Source organism: Sciurus vulgaris (assembly GCF_902686455.1).
Source record: "Sciurus vulgaris genome assembly, chromosome: 2".
Taxonomy (NCBI): domain Eukaryota; kingdom Metazoa; phylum Chordata; class Mammalia; order Rodentia; family Sciuridae; genus Sciurus; species Sciurus vulgaris.
Genome location: NC_136462.1, coordinates 50576618 through 50590213, shown reverse-complemented (window position 1 = coordinate 50590213; position 13596 = coordinate 50576618).

Below are 13596 nucleotides of genomic sequence, written 5' to 3'. Positions count from 1 at the left end.
GACCCATAGTCTGAGAGTCTGAGGTCCCCAAAGCTGGGTGCTCTGTCCTCTCTCCTCTCTCTCTCAGGTGTCCCCTCTGCTTCATCAGAGGGAGGTGGCAGGGAGGAGGAACAGGAGGATCTGGACCCTCTGGTAGGCTTGGGTGCTCTGCATGGAGTTCCCTGTTTTCTCAGGCAACATTTCCCTCCAGTGGCTTCAGTCCCAGCAGTCCACTGATTCTCTTGAAGTACCTCATTTAGGACTTCTCTGTTTGTCCTGTTCCACATTCAGTGCCCAGGCAGAGATCAACAGGATCATGCTTATATCTTCTCTCTGCCTTGTAGCCAGCTTCATGGGGACATTTCATTCATCACGAACCAAACCATGTTTCCTGAATGCACTGAGGAAATGTCTGTCCTCCTGTGTATCTCTGGGCTCTCCTTGGACTTTGCTGACTCCTGCTACTTCTTGTTAGGTGCTTAATAAAGCATTCATGAAATGTCACTCCAGAGGACCCACAGTGATACTCTTTAACACTACAAACAATGGTCACATCTGCTGGGCAAACAATTCTGCAGGGCTTCACTGAAATTGAGCTGACTATGTTGTTGGAAAATGGAATGAAATTCCCTTTTCTTTTTGTTGCTGTAGACTAGGTCCCGACAAAACTTGTGTTCCTGAGACAATAAGCCACTGGATGATCAGAAGCCCTCATCAAGAGAGCCCCTGGACATTGACCTGGCCCTCTCCAATAACAGTAGATGAACACTTTCCTGTGGAAAGTCTCCTTTGGGTCCCAACAATTTGGAAGTTTTGACTAAAATTTTGAATGAACTTAATTTTCCCAACTCAGCAATTTCATTTCTAGGTATTTACCCTAGAAATAAATTCCTATGAAAAAGACTTACTAGTATTTATTTGAAAAGAGAAACATGCTGTATAATCTAACTGTCAAGTAAAATTAGTATGACCTTATTAAGATATAATATGCAGCAGTTAAAAATAATAAATGGGGCTGGGGTTGTGGCTCAGTGGTAGAGCACTTGCCTAGCATGTGTGAGGCACTGGGTTCGATTCTCAGCACCACATATAAATAAGTGAATAAAATAAAGGTCCCTCAACAACTAAAAAAATATTTTAAAAAACAGTTTAGATGTACAGATATTAACTATTGTCAACATGTGTACAAAAAGGAAAATTAAATGCTATACACTAGTATAGTAGGAAAGTACATGATTACATATGTGTGTTTAAATGTAAGTGAATGAGAAAGGACCTTGAAGGACATCTAGCAAACTAAAGTAAGGGTAACTCTGAAGAGAGGCATGACTGAAGACATAGGAGGAAAAAGATGGGGACATTGTCCAACCCAGTGGCTTATTGTCTCAGGAACACAAGTTTTGGCATTTGGTTCATAGCGAGGAAAAGGAACAGAGATTTTGTTCCACTTCCCAGCATGTGCAGTTAGCTCAATCTTTTTTTTATTTTTTATTTTTATATCCCATATCTTCTCAGGAAATCAATTAATATCAAAAAATGCAGAGAATAAAAACTGTTGGAGGAAAAAAACTATTAATATTTTCAGAGACAAACTATTGCACTCAAAAAATGGAGAAGACTGATATACAGATAAAGGAATAAAGACAGAATTGTAAGAACTCTTCAAAACTGATAATCAATTAAAGTAAAGAAAAAATGTGATAGCCAAAATAAATATTCCAAATGAAGAGGTGGAAGACAAAGGGAATCTCTTCAAAAGCAGAACAAGGAGACAAAGAGTACAACAGAAAGAACAAGAAAATGAGAGGGTCTCAATACCCAATGATAGATGTTAACAGACTTATCCATAAGATAGTTTACATACATGGATAACATGAAGGGGAAATTGTACAAGAAAATTTCTCAGAATTGAAAGACATGCATTTCCAAACTGGAATAAAAATGCAAGGAATGCTCAGAAAAAATAAGTATTATAATACATCCTCATACAACTTTGAAATCATCCTACAAGTTCTGTGAAGAACGTGGAGGAAATTTGATGGATGCATGTATAGAATAACTAAGCAAATATAAAGTTATTAACTCTGTGAACAAAATGTTGAAAAAAGAGGTAACATCATAATACACCACATAGCTCAGCAATTAACACTTGCACAGTCCTTATGTACCCACAATATCAATTTAACAAAAAATATGGATTAAGTATTGGAAGGGAAGAAAAGTCTATGTGGGGTGGGGAGAGAGTGGAAGGTATATCAAGGTGCTGTATTCTGATTTTTCATACTATGCAGTTGATACTGTCCCAAATTGAAAAAAATGAGTTGTGAATGCTCTAAGACCACCACTTAGACACATGGAGGTAAACACTTTTCTTCTAAAACAGCTTCAAGAGTTGAGAGTATTGGTGCTGGGGAAGGAAGAGAAGCTGTTCTTTTTTGTTAAATACTTTGTAGTGCTTTTGACATTTAAATTATGTAAATGTACTACTTTGATAAAAGTAAAATCCTTTCAAGAAAATAAAAAATTATTTCAGTCACTAGCCTTGAATTAACCACACCACCAGTTTCCTGGAGAGCTATAAAGTGAAAAGGAAAATGGAAGTCAATGGGGTGGGGGTTCAGTTCTGTTGTGAGAAGTATGCTGTTGGCTTTACCTGGAAAGAATGGAGCACTTGGTGCCCCGCCAGGAGGCGCAGCACAGGAGGCAGGCTCTTCCCAGCATGCAGGCTCTTCGGGGGGCGGGGGGGGGGGGGGATATTAAGGAAAAGGGACTTGGGAGCCACATGGGACATGTTTGTGGTGAAGATGCCAGAAGGTGGGGCGGGTCACCTTCTCCATGCACACTGGGAAGTGTGGCATGGATGCCCAGTGAGAGCGATCTGGCTCCAGTTTCCTTGGAGAAAGCAGCCAGCAGATGGGTGTCTGGTAACCCAAAGCCCTTGTTGAAAGGATACAAGTCAGTTGCTCCACCTGGCACTGGGGCTAGGGCTGACTCTGGTTTCAGCCCCAGGCCTCTGGGGGCTCATGACAAAAAGTGGGGTTGAAAGAAACTGGAACCTGAAACCGGGTATTCCGAGGGAGGGGCTGGAGACACAGGTGGGGATCCTGGAATAGGGCTGAGAGAAGAGGTTAGCTAGGAGACTGTGCATCAGTCTTGCCCCTAGCTTAAGGGTTCACAAAAGGAGCTTTTTCAATATGGATTTCTTCCCAGGCCTCCTTGTATATCTACTGATCAGAACCAGGTATGGCCCCTGGTTCTGATGCCCCCATTCATTCTTCTGACCACCCTAGAAGCTACAAAGTCCGTTGTAGACAGCCCTTGCTGTCTATCTTAGCTCCTCCTTTCCTAGAATTTCAGGTACAAAAGTTGCTTTCCAAACCCCAGGGATCTGAGAGAACATTGTTTGAAATTGTGCCTTTTACTAGAGGCTTGATATCTTGTCTATCACAAATTCACACTATAGGAGAAGCAGGTGTTCTCGAAAGGGCAGGGACCAAGCTCTCCTGGAGATTGTTGTCAGTTTTCATTCCCATTATCCATCTTCCATGAGAACCTCTGAAAGGCGATTAAGAGATTCACAAAAAATTTTTTCTCCTCGAAGGTGTGAAAAGGGTGTGGTGGAGTTCATCAGTGGTGGGCAGGCTGCTGGACTTTTGCTCAGCCCCAAGAGGTAGAACCCAAAATGAAGACATCCAAATGGTCTGCACTCAGTTATAGAAGATAAGAGCTCAGCTTTAGGAACCTAGTTTCCTTTCCCACCCAGTTCACGCAGTACTGGGATAGTGGAAGGAGAATGGTGGAAAGCTCTGAGAAGCTTTTCCCCCTAAAGATGAATGGAAGGTGGCAACTGGATTATTTTATCTGAGTCACTGAGCTGACACTGTATTCAGGGCATGGGAACTTCGTAGCTCACTTTCCAGGTAGGTTTATGTATTCACTGAAGATCAAGATCACCCTAATCCAAAATCCAAAATATATTTTCTACAATGAAGATACACGATAAACTTAGATATTGAAATAAAGTTTTATATTTAAAAATTGTACCAGGTTATAAACTGGGCAGGGTCCATGCCTCCCTTGTTCTTAGCATCATCCTGATGATCTAGCACAGTGCCTGACATAGAAAGGGTGCCCAATAAATGTTGGATTAAGCAATGAGTGAAAGTTCTATAGCAGTGTGCCAAGGTGCCAGATGGGCCCAGGAGAAACCAAAAATAACTCCTCTCTACCTGGGACACTCTTCCTGGTCCTTCCCTTCATTCTAATCTTAGCTCCATGACCCATCTGAGAAAATTCTTCCCTGATCCCTCCTTTCTAAAACTACCCTCTTCATTGCATCTCTACCACATAACCCTATTTATTTATTCATAGCACCCATCATAATCTCTAGCTCTCTGACTCACTCACTTATTTTATTTCTTATTTTTTGATTGCCTGCTGTGAAGGCACCTGAAAGCCAGAACCTTCTCCATCTCATTAGTTCCCCCGCTCCCTAGCATCTAGAACAGGCGCTTGGTACCGCAGGAGTTCCATGCCTTTGGGTTGAAAGAATACAGTAACATTCAATTATAAGAAGAAAGAAAACTTTTCTCCATTCTAGTATGTATTTTTTAGTGGTTCTGAATGGGGCTGGTCTCATGATGGATTTTGCATATTTAATGTCATCTTTCCCTCCTAACCCTCCGTGAAAAACTGCTAGAGTGGGGTGCTTATGTGGTAGATTGTGTCTCAGTGCCAATGAAGGACAACAAACGGGGAGTATCCTGAGCAGAGAGCTTAGTGGCCTCTAAATCCAGGACACTTTTACTAGGAGGATGGAAAGATATCAAAGGGAATAAAATAAGGAAACCAATGCTCAGAAATGATTAGAAGGAACTTGTAGTATCAAGAGCATCCAGAGTGGGCAGGGCCAGCTGCCTTTATTTGGCCTTTATTTGGTTCAGGGTGGTAAGAATTTCCCTCCATCCCCAGGCTGCTTCCTCCCAGCGAGGTGTTCATTAATGTGGCCAGGAGAAGACATGCCTCTTCAAGTGTGCCCGTGAACACACATTTGATGGCCTACACACTTGGAGGACAGTGCAAGCAGGCTAAGTCTAATCCTCAGTGTCCACTGGAGGCCCGGGCATGGCTCAAAGCCAAAGTCTTGGCTTGGCAACTGCCCCAGGTTTGAGCCACTGCTTGCAGCATTGTTCAGAGTGCTCCTGCACCACCCAGAACCATCAGAACCACTTGGCATGAAATGCAGGTTCTTGGACCCAACCCCCATACTCCACCCCCATACTCCAGAACCAGCCTCCACGTGCAGGGCCAGGAATCTCCTTTTTTAACAAGCTCCCCCCACACATGATTCTTAAGCGACTGGTTCTCAAACAGGACAGGTAGAAATGGGAGAATGGTTCCCTTGGGACCAAACCTGACTCCAGGCAGCTTCTGGAGTGTCTGCCCCATGTCTGTTACAAAGGCAAAGGAAATTCCACAGGCTACTGCTGGACGCTGGAGGAGCTGGATGAGTCTGAGTGAACCCCCACCCGCACCCCAAGTATGTCCTGAGGGACCTGGGGGGAACCAGATTGGATCTCTTCTTTGGAAGATCCACTGCCTCTTCCTAACTGCAGCCTGACCTCTGGTGGTCAGAAGGGAGTGGTTTGGTGGGAAAGACCCAGAGTGGCTTTGTGCAGTTCCAGGGGAAACTTACTTAGAAACCCTAGAAACTCTGCCTGTACTCCACCTGCAGATGTTCTTGCCCAGCCTGGGAGTAACTGAGGGGGCGCGCATGCGCAGTTCATGGTTTTCCGAGCTCTGCTCTGCCTGTTGCTCACTCATCTCCTTGGCTCCCTTCACCCAAGACATCTGCAGGTGGCATTTTAACTTCAGTTCTGCATTTCATCCAAGGGAGCAGGAAGAGAGAAAAGACAAGGAGTGACTGGGTCTTTTTCATAATACATTAATAAATTTCAGGGTTGGTTGTTTTCTTGAGGGAGAAGAGTGGCCACAGTTGAAAACTGGCAGCCTGACCCACCTGTGGAAGGCGTGCCTGTGGCTTTCATTATTCATGTGGTTCTTTCTTCTCATTAGCCTTGATCACACTCTGACACTCACCTGGCTGGAGGACCTGAAACCACTGAGGATGGAGCCAGCTGGCTGCATAGCTGCTGCAGCCCCTTCCCTGTCCCCCTGGGTCCTAGTGTGGTCGACTTACATCCAGATCCCTAGGCTGCTCAACTTGCTAAAGCTCGGTCACACACAGATGAAAATGATGGTAAACTCGTTTAATTTAAAGACATTCTTTAGGATGTGGTAGCCAGTAGACCTGGATCACCTGAACTTCATGAAAAATAATTGTATACTTTTGCATTTCTAGAATTGAAAGAGAGTTCAATTCAAGGAATGATTATTCTTTTATCCAGTGATGGGTACAGTAAGAAAGATGAATATGATATGGGAGTGAGGTAGAGATGTCACATGTGGAGGAATGGAGTACTGCATTGCCTCAGCCTGGGGGCAGTCATGTAGATTGAGTGGAGTTCATTTATTTCACCATTTAACATACTTTACAGGATACCCTCTATAAGACATCTGTTGAATTGGATGCTAGGAAGACAAAAAAAAAAAAAAAAAAAAAAAAAAAAAAAAATTTTAGTAAGATGGATCCTCAGTCTTGAGGAAGCAGTGGAAAGACACAGCAAAAATTATTGATCATGAGCTTCTGTGGCATATTTAGCTTTTTGATTTGCTGCATGATTAGCATCATTGATAATCCCATTCATAGAGCCACATAGACTTTTATTCGTTTCTCAAAATAATTCTATGGGGGGCTGGAGTTTTGGCTCAGTGGTAGAGCACATGCCTGGCATGTGTGAGGCACTGGATTTGGTTCTCAGCCACTGCATATAAATAAATGAATAAAATAAAGGTCCATCAACAACTAAAAATATATATTAAAAATAATTCTCTGGGAAGGTCCTATTGTAATTCTCATTTTGTAAATGAAGAAACTGAGTCCTGAGAAAGACCAGATAGTTTACCTAAAACCACATAACTAATAGATGGTGGAACTGGTGCTGGAGTCCAGATCAGCCTGGCTCCAGCACCCATGCTGATATCCACCAGGCAAGAAGGACCTCGAAGGTCTTTGATATGGTTTGGATATGAGGTATTCCCCAAAAGCTTATGTGTGAGACAATGAAAGAATGTTCAGAGGTGAAATGATTAGATTATGTGTTGGAACCTAATCCATGCATTAATCTACAGATAGAAATTAACTGGAAGTTAACTATAGACAGGTAGGGTGTGGCTGGAGAAGGTGGATCACAGGGAAGTACGTTTGGGGTTTATGTTTTGTCCCTGGTGAGCAGAGCTCTCTCTCTCTGGTAGCTGGTTGCCATATCCTAAGCTGCTCTCCTCTGCCCGTCTCTTCTACCATGATGTTCTGCATCATCTTAGGCCCAGAGCTGTAGAGTTGGCTGACCATGGACTGAACCTCTACAAATGAGCCCAAATAAACTTGCCCTCTTCATTATTCTCGTCAGGTCTTTTGGTCATAGTGACAAAAATGTCATCTAACACAGTCTTCCACCCCTAATCTTGTTTTTGCTGCTCTCAGGCTTAGCGTCAACTTCTCACCCTCTCACTTGAAGAGCTCTCTCTACCCAAGTACCATCCTGACATCCTTTCCTCCAATCTCGGAAGATACAGCACGCTTCCTCCTGTCGAATCTCACTCAGCACCACCCCTTCTCCTCCTGCCCTCTTAGAACTACGGCCCTTCATCTCCTTTCTCCTGAGCCTTCGAGTCATCACACTCCTTCCTTCCCTGCCAATTGAGAAATATGCCCAAAGCTCTCCTTTTCTAAACAAGCATGCAGACAAATAAAACAACACAAAATAAAAGCCTTTTGGCCCTGTATCCAGCTCTCCTCTGCTTAGTTCCTGCCTCACCAATTCCATCCATCACCCACCTCCCTCCACCCCTTTTCCTCCAAAGCCTCCCAAATGGTAGTTTCTCCTCACCTTCTCTACTTTCTCAACTTCATTCACAGTTCTTTTCACTACATTCTGATTTCTGAAACTTCCTCATTACCAAATACCATGGAGGTTTCAGTCTTCATCTTGCTGGGCCTTTGCTGTATTTGAAACCATGGAATTCTTCTTCCTTGAAGTCCTCTGATCATTTGGTGACGATACTCTCCCCTGGTTCTCTTTACACTTGGAAGGCCAGTCCTCTCTGTCCTTTATGGACTTCTCTTTTGCTGCTTATCTTTTAAATGTTATGTTCCTAGAGTTCCCTCCTCACCCATTAATTTACTCCCTCTTAGCTTCCTTCCAGGACAATCGCATCCATTCTCCTGGTTTGAACTACACCTACACCTACCTGTTGTTTTCTCCCAAATCAGTATCTGCAGCCTACACCTCCCTCAAGCTATGGTTGCCTCTAGTCATCTCCTCCTGGACATCCTCTGAGTACAACAGACTCAACACACACAAAACCAAATTCACCACAAGACTCCTTTCTAAACCAGCTCTTCCTGAGTCTCTGTTACAGATGATAACATCAACATCTAAGCTAGAAACTTAGAAATCACTCTTGATACCCGACATTCAGTTGTTTGATAGGGCCCTCTTGCACGGATCTTCTAGATGCCTCTATCTTGATTTTATCTTTTTGGCCAATATCCTAGTTCTGGCACAATTGTCTCATTCCCGAATTATGCAATAGTGTCCTAACCAGTTTCCCTATGGACAGAAATATCTTTCCTAGATCTATTCTCCACCTTAAGTGCAGAGCAATCTTCATCAAACTCTCAGTGGCTGCCCGTCACTTAAAGTCAGAGCCCAGTCCTTTTGTGAGATGCACAAGGAGCCTATGATCTTGCCACTGCCTGTGACAGGAGTGTCTCCTTTAATGACTCTGCCTTGTGCTGTCTACAGGATGAACAGTCTGCGGTCACTTGCATTCTGCAGTTCCTCACTCCCACCCCTCTGGTGCAGCTTTCCAAGGAGAAGGTCTTTCTGCACCCTAGTCCCACTCCTCAACCCACTTAGCCCAGCTAGCCCGTCATTCATTCCTTAGAAACCACTTCTTATCAATCTTCCTTGCCCCCTCAGGATTCTGTTCCCACAATTTGCCCTGTGTCAGTGTCATGTTGGTCAAGTTTTCATGGGAATGGTCATAATGCCTGTTTTGGTGGAGGGTTTCTAATTACCTTAAGTGATCCAAATATTCTCTTGCTTGCAAAATGAGATTCATGAGCTATCAAGGAAGTATTATGAACGCTTGGGGTGCCATAAACTGCCTTTCAAAAGCTATCTAGATTCTAAAATGAGGAGGAAAGACTTGGAAAGAAAATGAATGCCTGATTAACAGAGGGCTACCTGGACCCATGGCTCTGAGGACAGCCAGGGTCACTTCAGCCCAGGTCCGAGTATAAATGAGAAGAGGTGAGGACTGAAATCCACTCCTATTTCCTGATACATAACCACAACTGTAAACACTGTCACAAGTGGACATGATGCAACGGGGGACATGGGGGAGATTTGAAAACCATGCCACTGAGGTTATAGGAAAAAGATAAGGAATGCATTCACATTTTTATGGGACAAGAGGAGTGAAAGAATTGTAATGCCTAGTCAGGATTCAGTTCCCTGACCAAGGACAGAGGCTACTAGTATATCCCACTTTGGAGTTAGGAGATCTGACTCTAGGAGCAGAACCAAGTGCAGCACCACAGCAGGCAAGTTCTGCAGCTTCTAAGCAGCTCTACAGGGTCTCCCTGCTCCAGTTTCCCCTCCATCCATCAGCTGTCATCCGTAGCAGAATCTCCCTTTGTGCCCTTTGGTTTATCCTGACCATTTTAGGAGTGAGGGAGGTGACTTTTTAAAATAAATACATTTTCATCTGACTTAAAGCATGCTGGGTTTCAAATTTCCCCTGCTTCACTAGTTTTCGGCTTCTGAAAGAAGAGAATCGTGTGCCATCTTGTGGTCGAGGGCTGCCACAACAACTGTTTGGTCCAGAGATGGGAGTTCCTCGGTGCACAGCTCTGGACAGGGTTCTGGTTTTGGGTAACAGCAGTCAGAGACTGCACAGTGGAGAGACGGGTGTCACTTGGAGCTGAACTGGCCAGCTCAAGTATTGGAGCAGGGTCCAAAGGGACTTCTTCTGTTCTCTCAACTGATATTATTTTATCTTTAGTCATTTCCCCCCTAGTTAATAAATGGATTTTGATTGGTAGCAGCCTAAAAATAATGAACTTGCACCGTGGCAAGAACACCAGACTGAGAGCTAAGACACCTGGCACCTGATTTCCCGTCTACCATAGCTACCCAGGTGAATTAGCAACAGAGGATAATGGAAAGGGCCCTGACATGAGACCAGGAGGTTCAAATTCGGGCGTGATCACGATCTGGTGTGTCACTTCAGGAAACTGTTCTTCTGAGCGCCATCCCTCTGTCAGTTTCTTCTTCATAGTCTCCTGCAGGGTAGTATCCTACAAGTGAGGAAACTGAGGTGCAGCAAGACCCTGGGAGCTGTCCAAGGTCCCACAGAGCCACTGACTCAGGTGGGATCTGATCCGAAGTCTAATACTCAAGTACATGGGTCTTTCTAAATTTGTTTTTAGTTTTGTAATTTTTTTTATCAGGTGAATGTGTATGTTGTGGGGATCAGTCCTAGGCTAAATGGCTTGGGTTTTCTGTGTCTCTGGGTGGTAGGACAAGCCCAGATTCTGCGTGTGCTCAACAAAGCCACACTCACTGTTGCCTATTAATTCCCTGTGTGTTCTCATTTTTCCCCCATCTAACATTGTTTGTAAAGTCATTTAAGAGATTCAACTACTTGAGCTTCAAAAACCATATCCTTTGATTTCTGAAGATAAAAGGTACAACCTAGAGAGAGAACACTGTCATTCTGCTGAGGGATTAATAGGAAAATTAAATCCTTTATGGGGAAGTCAAGATGTTGTGTGCCTCTGATACAGCTAGCACTGCTCTTGGGGCTGTGCCCAAAAGGTGAGGTGCATGTTTTATCTTCTCCAATTTCACCCCTGAGGGTATTCAGGCACAAAGAGGTCAAGAAACTTGTTTGAGATCATGCATCTATGACTTTAGCACAGGCCTTTTTCTTAAATAGCTTCATTGAAGGATGATTGACTTTGAATAGACTGCATGCGTTTAAATTATAAAATTGGATACGTTTTGATGACATAAACCTGTGAAATCCTCACCACACCCCTGATAGCCAATATCCCATTAATTTCCTCATTCCCCTCAGAAATCCCTGCACTGCCATCCCCAGACAACCATCCATCTGCTCTGTCACTGAAGTTTTCATTTTATATACTTTGATACAAATGGAAACATACGGTATGCCCTCTTTTTTTGTCTGGCTCTGTTCATTCAGCATAGTTATTTTGAGATTCATTCATGTTTGGATGTATGTGAACACACACACATATATAATATGGATGAATACTTCATTCCCTTTTATTATTCAGGAGTATTTCTTGATGTAGCTATGCCACAATTTATGTATCCATTCTCTTGACAATGTATTTTTGGATTACAGTCTGCTCACGGTATCTGCAGGTTCTGCATCCTCAAAATCAAGCATCCACAGATAGAAAATGTTTGTAGGCCTCCAATGGTTGCATCTATACCAAACACATACAGGATAATTGTATTTCCATTTGGGGATTACTATCAGTAAAATTTTCACGAACACTGAGGGGCAAGTCTTTGTACTAGATATAAGCTTTTATTTCTTTTGAGTAAAATCCTTGAAATTGAATGCTTGGGTTATTAATCAACATAAGTTTAATTTTTAAGAAACAGCTAAACTGTTTCCAAAGTGGTTGTACCATTTACATACCAGCGGCATACCAGAGTTCTAATTTCTCCACATCCTTACCAGTGATTTGTATGGTCAGTTTTTTCCATTTTAGACATTCTAATAGGTTTATAGTGGTATCTCCTGGTGGTTTTAATTTGTGTTTGCTTAGCAACTAATGATGTTGAGCATCTTTTCATGTCCTTTTTGGTCATTTGTATATCTTTATGAAGTGTCTGCTCAAATATTTTGCTAGTTTTTTAAACTGGACCCTTTGCTTATTATTGAATGCTGTAGATTGGATCTTGAATGTCCCCAAAGGTTTCTATGTGAAAGGCTTGGTTTCCATGGTGGTGCTATTGGGAGATAGTGGAACCTTTAGAAGATGGGACACAGTGAAAGGTCCTCAGGTCATTGACTGTGTGCCCTAGAAGGGGATTGGGGGACCCCAGTTCTTCTTCTACTTTGGCTTCCTGACCATGCAGCAAGTGGTTTTGCTCTGACACATGTCCCCACCAAATGTACTGCCTCCCCAAACCAATGGGACCAATGAATCACGAACTGGAACCTCCAAAACTGTGAGTCAAAGTAAACCTTTTCTCTTTATAAATTAATTACCTCGAGTATTTTGCTACAAGAATGGAAGACACTAACACATTGCATTGAGTTCTTTGTGTGTTTTGGATCTGACTATTTTATCAGATATAAGATTTTTCAAACAGTTTCATTCTGTAGATTGTCTTTTCATTTTCTTAGTGTCTTTTGAACAGTGGACATTTTAAATTTTAATGAATTCCAGTTTATCAATTTTTTTCTTATTTTTATGTTTTAGTGCCATATGTAAAAGGTCTTTACATAACCCAAGGTCATAAAGATTTTCTCTTCTGTTTTTCTAGAGGTTTTGTGGGTTTGGTTTTACTTTTAGGTTTATGACCCATTTGGTTTGTATTTTTTTTAAATATGATCTGAGATACATATTAAAGTTTTTTATTTATTTACTTTTTGTGCAAATGAATAGTCAATTTTTCTAGTAAATTATTCTAATATGTATCCATTTTTTAAAAAGACTATCCTTTCTTCACTGGATTTCCTTTGCACCTTTCTTGAACATCAGTTGACTGAAATATATGTTATTCTAATTCTATAATCTCTATTCTGTTCCATTGCTCTATCTGTGTATTTTTATGCCAATATAGTACTATCTGATTTCTCTGATTTATAATATATAAACAAAGTCAGTTGATGGGACTACAGACTAGTACAATCATTCTGGAAAACAATATAGAGAATTCTCCAAAAACTAGAGAAGGAACCACCATATATACCAGTGATCCCACTCCTTGATATTTTTCCAGATCTAAAGTTGACATACTACAGCAATACAGCCACCTCAGTATTTATAGCAGCACCATTCACAATAGCTAAATTATGGAATCAACCCAGATGCCCATCGATAGATGAATGAATTAAGAAATTATACTATATATATATATATATACACACACACACAATGCAGTTCTACTCAGCCATAGAAAGAATGAAATTATGTTATTTGCCAGTAAATGGATGGAAATGGAGAATATCATGCTAATATCATGGAGAATATCGTGCTAAATGAAATGACAAACTAGAAATTCAAAGGTCGAATGTTTTCTCTCATGCGGAAGCTACAGTAAAATAGGAAAGGGGGAGGGAAAGATAGGATAACATAAAGATAAAGGGGAGATCAGTGATGTAGAAGAAGGTGATGGAGAAGCAAAGTGGAGGAATGGGATAGGGAGACAATGTGAGATA